Source organism: Capricornis sumatraensis, chromosome 8 (genome assembly GCF_032405125.1).
Source record: "Capricornis sumatraensis isolate serow.1 chromosome 8, serow.2, whole genome shotgun sequence".
Classification (NCBI taxonomy): Eukaryota; Metazoa; Chordata; class Mammalia; order Artiodactyla; family Bovidae; genus Capricornis; species Capricornis sumatraensis.
The window spans coordinates 99584789-99595125 of NC_091076.1; positions in this window are offsets into that span (position 1 = coordinate 99584789).

The following is a 10337-nucleotide window of genomic DNA, read 5'->3' on the forward strand; positions in this document are numbered from 1 at the left end:
TCTGTGCGTGGGGCATGCTGAGACATCCCTCCTAAAGTGAAGGATGAGCTGCTGCGTCAGCCCGTCCCAGAACCATGACAGAGGCCCCTTGGGATTTTGAGGCAACCTGTCCCTCATTTAGCTGTGTTACTCTGCACCTTTTTCTGAGCGACCTGAAAAGTTGCTGCTGTGAGTGGGGCCCCAGGCAGGAGAAGGCCCTGTAGCAGGTCGTTCTGCCCTGCAGATACACTGACACATTCTCTGCGTGTTGTTTGGGGAAAACCATTTTTGCTCCGATTTACCATTCCCCATCGATAAGCGGATTGGCTTCCCAGGTGGTGCAGTGGTAAAGAATCTGCCTGTCTGTACAGGAGATGAAGGAGTATTGGGTTCAACCCCTGGATCAGGAAGATCTCCTGGAGTTGGGTATGGCAACCCCAATCCAGTATTCTTGGCTGGGAAGTTCCATGGACAGAGGAGCCTGGTGGGCTACAGTCCACGGGGTCACAAAGAGTGGGACACCAGTGAGTGCACACACATCTGTCAATGGACCTGATGAATTCTGCAGGGGCCATGGGGGCCCAGTTGGTTTGTGCCTAGGTTCCAGGGTGGGTGAGGGTCCTGTTTTCCTTTGTGATTCAGGAGCACCAACCCTCCCCTTCCTCATCCCCCCTGCTGTCCAGTCCTGACCCCCTCTTCCTAGTGTGGCAGCGCGACCACTGGAAACTGCTGACGTCAGTTTCAGCCTGGAGGCAGGAGGGGCTGATTCTGGGTACCCTGGGCCCCTTGCTCGCTTGTGGCTGGTGGGGAGGTGCCTTCCCAACACCCTTCGACTCTGCCGAGTAGCCGCATGTGTGATGGAGAAAACAAGGTGAAAGGTCATGATTGAGTCTAGAAAGCTCACTGAAGTGTTTATAGTCATTCTTCTTCATTTTAAAAGTAAATACACTTACTGAAAGAAAGGTCAATTCTTCTGGAAGTGCGGAGAGAAAAGAAGGAGTTTCCCTTCGGTCCTCCCGACTATGCCGCACAGTTGGTGTGTTTCCCAGTGTCCTCTGTGTGCTGCAGGTGTGTGTCTGCACACACATGTGTGTGTGTGTTTGTGTGGACAGGGATTCGGCAAACTAAGTAAGGAGCATCCACAGTGGGCCTGTTGCACCTTCAGCCCTGGTAGGAAATCTGCAGGGCACTGTAGGGGCCACGCGTCTGGTTCCGATGTCTGTGGGGCAGGGTCTGGATTTCCAGCCCAATTTTAAAGAACAAGTTACCACGCCAAGCTGTGGCTGACGGCGTGACTTTCCTTCTTGTCTTCTCGTGGTCGTGTTGTCGCCTGGGGGACGCAGCGCCAGCCGGGGCGCCGGCGTCGGGGTGCGAGGAGAAAAGACTTAAGCCTGTTGGTGTCAACAGGAAGCCCTTTTGTTGGCGTCTTTGAATTCTGTCTGTTTTCACTTCTTTCAAGTCCGGCCGAGGGCGGGCAGAGCGGCTGCCATCTCCCTGGGTGACCAGCCTCTGAATGTCCACAGTCTCCTTTGCTGGCGACCATCCAACCTGCCCACCCCACAGTCCCCCCCTGACCCTTTCTAGGGTCTCAGACCACCCCCCCCCAAGGCCACAGCCAAAGGCAGGGAAGTGACATGGCCCTTGGGGTGTGGGCCTGCTGAGCCCAGTCCCTCCTGCCCACTCCTAGCCCCCACCACCTCCACCCAGTGAAGGTCCCAGGTGGGCTCTCCCTGGGAGGACTTCAGACTGCCATCCTCAGGGTGGTGGTCAGGGCACTGCTACCAGCTAGGGAGGTGGGAGCCCCCAGGCCCAGCTTCCGGAGGCATCCATGTCTTACTCAATCCCACACACAGTAGGTGTTCAACCGGACTTTAAACCAGTGAAGCGTTCTGACCTCAGCAAATGCGTACTTGAAAGGCCTGGGGCAACCAGTCTCCAAGACATCCTCGGGGGAAGGTGTCCTGCACAGGACGCCATGGCTGTTGGGTGTCTGCTCCTCGTGACACATTGCTCAGGCCACGTGGGGCCATGACCCAGAAGTCCCCCATCTCTCTTATCCTCAGCACTGTTTCCCAGAGGCTGTGAACCCCAGCCCAGACCCTTCATGTGGCCCAACTTGGGAGGCTGACTCCAGCCTCCGACACCTCCTTCCCTGACTTGGAAGAGAGGTGAAAAGTCCCTGATTAACTGGTGTGGCTTGTGTGCCCGAGAACAAGGGCCATGACGTGGAAGGAGGGGCGGGCCCTGGTCTCAGCCTCAGGTCACGATCTATCTTCCAGGGCTCACACCCACATTAGCTGTGGGGGAGGGAAAGGCATCACCTTCCAGAAGGGCCATCTCTGGCTGTCTGAGGGTCCCAGGGCCAGACCCCATCCCCAGCACTCACTGCTGAGGGCTTGCTGCCGAGAGCATGGTGGGCAGGTGTGGCTCATGGCCTGGTTCCCTGTTCTCAGCTCCACTGTGGGGGCCATGACTCTGTGTCCCTGCCCATGTCATGGGGCTGATGATGGCGGCCCCTTGGGATGACCCCAAGAGGCCCCCCCCCGCCGCCGCCCCGTGATCAAGCTGGTGTGCAAAGCTGTTCGCAGTGACACACTTCCGTGCTCTCTTGTTTTGTTTCATTCGCCTCATTTGCATGCTTGCAGGGGTGGTTTCTGTGGATCATCAGTGGCTTTGACCATTTCCTAAAACGTCGCCATTTTGGTAAACTGCGAGGATTTTTCCTTCAGAGAAAGCCGAAGTGAGAAGGGATCCTCGAACTTCCTAGCAAAGCAATGGTGCCTCGTCCAAGTCCAATTTCGGCTTTTGTTCTCCGTCACCTACGTGTGAAGGACCTCAGCCTCACCGGGCACACTCTCCGTGGAAGATGAAGGTTTTGGAGGCACTTTCCCTTAGTTAAACCCCATGTGTTTCCTGTACTTCCAAAAATGTCCAAGCAGGAAGGACTAAACCTCAAGAGGCAAAAATAACTGTGTCTCCCCTGCCCGAGGTGGCCCTCACGGCCACAGAGCGCCGTCTGGGCTGCCCGCACTTTTAGGTCCTGGGTTAACGGTTCTTCTCATTTTAAATCTGAGCCAAGCCCACCTAACCTAACCCCACCCCATTCCCACAAAGACTAAAGTTTGCTTTTCTTAGCCAGCTCAGAGGCCTTTATCTATGGCCTGTCTCACTGAGACAGGCTTCCCTCGTGGCTCAGGTGGTAAAGAACCCACCTGCAATGCAGGGAGACCTGGGTTTGATCCCTGGGTTGGGATGATCTCCTGGAAAAGGAAGTAGCAACCCACTCCAGTATTCTTGCCTGGAGAATCCCATGGACTAGAGGAGCCTGTAGGCAGGCTACAGTCCATGGGGTTGAAAAGAGTTGGACATGACTAAGTGACTAACATTTGCAACTTGTCTCTGTGGGGTCCCCAGGAATCTTGCAGGGCAGCAAGACAAAACACAGCTGCAGATACCCAAGCAGAGGGAAGGGAGTGCAGGGGTCAGGCCTAGTCAGTGCGGGCTGTCCATGCCTCCCAGCCCAGGGACCAGGAGCAGCCAGTGTGGTCAGCTGGATGTAATGGCTGGGCTCAGAGTGTCTATGGGCTGAAACAGCTGTCCCGGGGATGTTAGGGGGATCTGAGAGACGCCTGGCCTGGGGCCTCATGATGACCCCCACTCCAGCCAACATGGTATTCTTGTGCTTTTTGTAATGTTTCTCCACTTAAGGGCTGACAAGAAGCCAAAGCGTAAATCAGTGAGGATGACAGTGACTTGGTGTCACCCTTCTCAGAGGCAGCCTACTGGTTTGTGCCCTCACTGGGCCCTCCTTTTTCAGTCAGGAAGCAGGCTCTGGGTCCCACAGGCTGGCTATGGGAAAGCTGGTTCCCCCCTGCAGCTCCGAGGTGTCCTCCTGACCCAACCACCAGTCTCCCCTTGGGTCACACGAGGCCTGGACTCTGACAGTCAGGACATACAGGCATTGTCGTTGGGGCAGGACCTAGGCCAGGCAGTGACTGGATAGAGGGGAGGGCAGAGCTGAATCTGGGAAATGACCACCACTGCTGTTGAAGTTGTTCTTGTATTAATACTTTCCTGATAGAAACGGATAAAATGGAGAGGAGGAATTCCCACGGGAAAGGGCAGTCTGGTGACATTTCAGGGTGTCCTCACCAGGGTGGGGATGGAGGGACCATGGGAAAATCCCTGGGTGTGAACTCAGGAGCTCCTCACACTGGACATGGCCTGAGACGCCCAAGAGTATGGTCCCTCAGAACATGGCATCTGTCCTCGGTGGTGTGGCTAGTAAGGCAGATAATTTGGGGTGATTTCGGGTGTCTACAGGCAGGGCTGGCTCTGCAGGGGTGCTGATGGCCACAGATGGTCAGGAGTCCTAGCCTTGTTACCTCCCAGAGTCATCCTGAAACATTCTGGGCCAGGAAACTCTCCCAAGGTGAGCCAACCAGGAAGGGGTGACTGGGTCCCCCACACTCTGGGGTGTAAGAGCATCCTTGACCCCATCTACTGGGGGGCTGGGCAGGCCTGCCTGGGACGAGGTGCCCCTCCCTCTCATGGGCCCCCGTGTGTGCCCCCCAAGTGTGTGCCGTGCCCATGTCCTGTTGGCTGGCCACTGGTTCTTGTTGGAGCTTGGTGACCAACAGTCCTGATTTTCTGGGACTGAGGGGATACTGGGACATTGGACTCTTGGAGTTAAAACCAGAACAGTTTTAGGTAAACTGGAATGAATTGCCCAAGGCCGATTCTGCCGAAGCTAGAGGGAGGAGGGCTCTGACCGGGGTGCCCACACTGGCAGGAAGCTCTGCTACTCCTGGTCACGCAGGCATCTAGAGGACAGTGGGGCCCATGAGCCGACAGGGGGCACATCCAGTGACAGTGCTGGCAGCGCATGGACTCAGCTTCCCTGACACCAATCTTACCGGGACACTGACAACCAGCCAACCCTATGTTTTTTTGTTTTTTGGTTTTTTAATTAATGTATTTTTTATTGAAGGATAATTACTTTACAGAATTTTGTTGTTTTCTGTCAAACCTCAACATGAATCAGCCATAGGTATCCCCAACCCTGTGTTTTTTAAAGTCAGGAGTTCTGATTCACACATACTCCAAACTCATGCGTTGGGTGATGCCACAGAGTAAGGTCAGCAGGAAATCTGAAAACCAGATTTGGGCTCCATGAGAATGTTCCTCGAGGCTTCGTGGACCACACCCCATCTGGACATTTCCCCTTGTCCCCTTGCATGTCCTGGCCAACTGACTCTGCCCCGTGACAGCTCCAGCAAGGGCCCCATGTGGACGCTTTTCTCTCCAGCTACCCCTGCAGCTCCTCCATGGTCTCCCTGTCCCAACCCCTCCCTTGGGTCCTTCACATCACTCAGGGATTCAGACATTATTCGTCTGCTTTGAAGGCAAGGACGTGAAGCTGAAGAGAGGCTGTGATGAGCTGAGATCTACATTGCACCTTGGTGTCCGCCCAGCGCTCTGTGTGGGCCAGGACCTGGCTGGAAGTGCTGCTGCCCTGGGGTGAGATGATTCAGGGGTGCTAAGCAGTCAGAGCGTGCCTTTCTCCACGGCCAGGCCACTCCAGGGTGGTAGGGCTGAGGCAGGACCTGAAAGGCCATGCAGAAGCCGGGCAGCTCCCAGCTCAGCTAGGGGTAACCAGGGGCATCTCAGAGGCACTGCTGTGGCCACCAGTGCACCCCTCAACTCCAGGGGGAGTGAAAGACCCACCGGTTGAGCATGCATGCTGTCACTTCTGTTGTGTCCAACTCTTGGCGACCCCATGGACTGTAACTTGCTGGGTCCCTCTGTCCATGAGATTTTCCAGGCAAGAATACTGGAGTGGGTTGTCATTTCCTCCTCCAGGGGATCTTCCCAACCCAGGGCTCAAACCTGGGTCTCCTGCATTGGCAGGCTGGCTGTCTACCACTAGCGCCACGTGGGAAGCCCCACTGGCTGAGAATTGAGGCCAAAAACTCCTCACCTGTTCATGGCTTTGTGGTTTGGGCCCTACATAGTTCTCTGTAAAGACCCCTTGCGCTTCCTCTTTCTTGGCCTCCTGCAAGTCACCGAGACTTACCAGTCCAGCCAGCATCCAGATCCTTGCGCCAGGAAACCTGCAATTCACAAGCATCAGCACACAGTTTATCAGCAGTGCCTCTCATTCCACTTACTAGATCTCCGTATATTTGTAACTCTTCTCAGGAGAAAACCCTGACTTATTTCAGCCAGTCAGCTGTGGACCAGCAGAGGACTGATGGAGAGCTCTCAGCAGGCTGGTTGCAAACTTGGGATTTGTTGAATCGCTGGTTGGAACACCAATCATTAGACTGGGACAGACTGGCAAGAGTCAGTGTTCCGGGGCCAATGCCCCTTCCCTCTGAAGTTTGGCAATGCTCGGTGTTGCTGATTATTATTTCTTGTTTTTCCGTATCATTAATTCAGGAAGCTTAACCGTCATGCTGACAGGCATAATGGGCAGTGCAGAAATGCCAGACATGGCCTCAAGAGACAAGCTTTGCTTTAAAATACTCTTACATTTGAGTGTTTTTTTTTTTTAACTAAATGCTCCTATCTGATTAGGGCTGCATCCATTTTAGTAGAATTTTAGACTTTACAGTATGTACAGAAGTGATGCCAAGCGCCCTTACAGAGAGATCTTCCTGCTCGGGAAAGGCAAAGAAGTCACAGACATCGGTGACCAGTGAGGGGGCTCGACTTGGGGACAGGTTCTCAAAAACTGCAGCTGTGATGATGGTGCACTCACTTGTCCTGGGCAGTAGGGCCTGGGCAGGACATGCAAGAGAACCCCCGCCCAGCTCCCAGTGTGGATTCCAGCAGGGGACGGCATGAGCCCAGGGTTGTCAAACAGTCCAGTTCTAAGAGAAGCCAAGACCCAAATACTGTGGGACTGCTAAGAAGCTGGATGTGGCTACGGGAGGGGGAGGCTTGTAGCCCCACCCACAGCCTTGGAACTGGACCATGTGAATTCCAGGAGAGCCTGAGTTATCAACTGACTTTACTGACCACATCAATCAAAATAACCAGCAGTTTATCCAGACAGAATATAGCTTGTTGCTAAATTGCGCCTGACTCTTTGTTACCCCATGGACTGCAGCACTCCAGGCTTCCCTGTCCTTCACCATCTCCTGGAGTTTGCTCAAACTCAAGTCCATTGAGTCAGTGATGCCATCCAACCATCTCATCCTCTGTCGTCCCCTTCTCCTCCTACCTTCAGTCTCTCCCAGCATCAGGGTCTTTTCCAATAAGTCAGCTCTTTGCATCAGGTGGCCAAAGAATATTGCTGGGGTTAGGCAGTTTCTACACTGACCATGTGAAATTTTGAGTTATTTGATAACATTATTAAGGACTCTAACTGGGCTCCCCCGGGGGCACTAGTGGTAAATAACCCACCCGCCAACACAGGAGACATGAGGCTTGGGTTCAGTCCCTGTTTGGGGAAGATCCACTGGAGAAGGGCATGGAAACCCAGTTCAATACTCTTGCCTGGAGAATTCCATGGACAGAGGAGTCTGAGGGGCAATAGTCCATAGGGTCACAGAGAGTCAGACATGACTGAAATGACTTAGCACAGCACAGAACTCTAACTAGATCTAGTGTAGGCACATCTCATTGTCTAGATTTTGTTATGGGTGGACTGTCCCGCCTGCATTCATTCATTCTTTCCTTCCTTCTTTTGTTCCTGGTCAGGTACCCTATGCCGTTCTGTTCTGAGTCAGAGGCTCCAGTGAACAGCTGAGCAGTGTTTTCACAGACCTGGCTTCCCAGAGCGAGTGAATCAACTTGGGGATTTCAGGGACAAGGGTGAGTGGGGAGCAGGGCCGTGCGCTCTGCCTGGGGAAGCGCCCCCACCTCTGCTTCACCGGGCTGCGGGCTGAGGTGCCCTGGATGCAGGTGTGCAGCACCAGACAGGGGCTCGCTCTTAGGAACCAGCTCCCCCATTTCCCAGCCTCCCATCCTGGCCCCGCATCGGCAGCCGGCTCACGTGGCTGCTGGCCTGTGCCAGCCGCAGAGAGCTGGCAGTGGACAAAAAGACGGTCCCTGCCCCCACCAAGGCGGCAGCTTAGGGGGAGACAGGGCAGTGAGCACTTAGTGTAAGGACCCACGCAGATGGGCCAGGGGGATGGCGGGGTCTCTGAGGAAGTGAGCCGTGGTGGAGGCAAATTGAGAAAAGATAAAAGTGTGTCAGTGTTGGTACTTGCCCCGTCATGCTGGGGTTTTGTGCACCGATTTTCCTCCCTGCCTTTCATCGGCTGGGACTCCTCAAGCTGGTGGGTCCAGGGCAGGTCCCTGGAAGGGAGGAGGGGGTTGTGAGGGTGGGACGCTGCCCAGAACCATGAAGGAGTCAGAGCTTTCCCTCCTCTTCAAGCTAATGGGATGGCCAGCTGGTCACATTCTTCAGGTGCTGACTGAAAATACAGGCTCCTGTGCATATTGTGTGTGTGTGTGTGTGTGTGTGCGTGTGTGCTTAGTCATATCCGACTCTTTGTGACCCCATGGTCTATAGCCTGCCACGCTCCTCTGTCCATGGAATTCTCCAGGCAAAAATACTGGAGTGGGTTGCCATTTCCTCCTCCAGGGGATTTTCCCGATCCAGGGACTGAACTGGCATCTCCTGCATTGGCAGGTGGATTCTTTACCACTGAGCCACCTGGGAAGGCCCCAAAGAAGGTTATTACTTGCAGGAAAAGCAGTGCTCAGAGGGTCAAGATTAGCATGTGTGTTCCTGGAGCCTCCATTCTCCCGGGGGTGACACAATGGAGCCCTGATGGACACTGATGTGCAGGGGGAACAGGACAGAGGCAGCAGGCAAGCCCGCTCTTCCTCCTGAAGGGCACCATGACCTCATTCCTCAAGGCTGCTCAGGAAACAGGCCAGGTAACCAGGGCACCCAGCTGAGTGGGGAAGAGCTCGGGAGACCCATGCAGGAGTATCTCCCAACAAAGGCCAGTTAAGGAAGCTTTGAGATCCAACCTCAGGTCTCGGGGCTCCGGGAGGCAGCTCTGAGGGCCAGATGATGCTGTTCTCAGTTCACATACAGGCCACCGATTCCTTGGTGACTGCTGGGTGCTGTTCCCTCATCAGGGTCAGGGTCCTGCCTATCTCTTAGGCCTGATGATCTGTGTGTGGGCAGCACCCCGGTGTGGAGCCAGCCCTAGGAGGCAGGAGGCCTGGCTGTGGGCAGAGGGGACAGACAGCTCCTCATGGGGAGGCATGGGTAACGTTTCCCTCTTTGCATCCTGCAAACTCTCACTCTGCCCCATAAAAGGGGAAACTCACTGCTGGCCTGGGCTTCCCAGGTGGCTCAGTGGTAAAGGATCCACCTGACAATGCAGGGGATGAAGGAGATGCGGGTTCCATCCCTGGGTTGAGAAGATCCCCTGGAGGAGGAAATAGCAACCCACTCCAGTATGCTTGCCTGGAGAAGCCCATGGATGGAGGAGACATAGGGTCGCACAGAGTTTGACATGACTGAGCACTCACACAGGCACTGCTGAATCCAGCCCCACGGTGCACCCCCCTTCTAAGGCACCCCACTTCTAGGGTGGTCTCCTCACTAACAGCCTGGCCCTGGCCTTGACAGTGACGCCAGCAGCACTGGCAGGTGGCCCCTAAAGCCTCTGGTGTGCCCACTCTTCCGCCAAGTTCTATCAGATGTGAATTTATCCAAGCCTCTGCTCCCACACATGACATTTTCCTGTTAATATTTAGGAGGAAGATGTCTGGTTGGCCTCTCCTGGCCTTTCACTGAATACCCAAGGGCCTCAGGCACTAGCACCCCGTGCTGTGCACACATCTCCTGCAGGCACCTGGCGCCCACCTGTGCATCATCCCAGATTTGAAGAGGAGTTGCTTAAATCACTCCAAAGGATCCACATGTGCTAACTGTACAACAGGGCGGTTGGAGGGGATGCTATTTTGAGTTTCCATCTGCCTTCCTGATCACACATCAGGCTCCTCTGGCCCCTTGCTCCACCCTTCCCACATTCCTGGTCCTAACTCAAGTCCAGCCACTGCACACAGTTCTGGGCAGGTATCACCTGGCCTACAGTGTGCTATGCATGCCAGTGCTCAGGGCCACCTGTGGGATCCTGAAGTCACCACCCAGAAGTGTGGGAGAGGTAAGGTTTCCTTCCTTCTCGCTCAGGTGGTCAGCTCTCCAGGTCTCTGGGAAGGTCTAGGGGCTCAGCTCCAGTGTCCATGATGGGGGCTGCCTCAAACACAGCATGCTGGTCCTGGACTGTCTCCTCCCCTGCCTTACTCCCCTGCTGCAACTTCCTGGGAACAAAAGCCCAACTCAGGTTCCACTTTCTGGGCTAAGGGGGTTGGCATCTAGGACA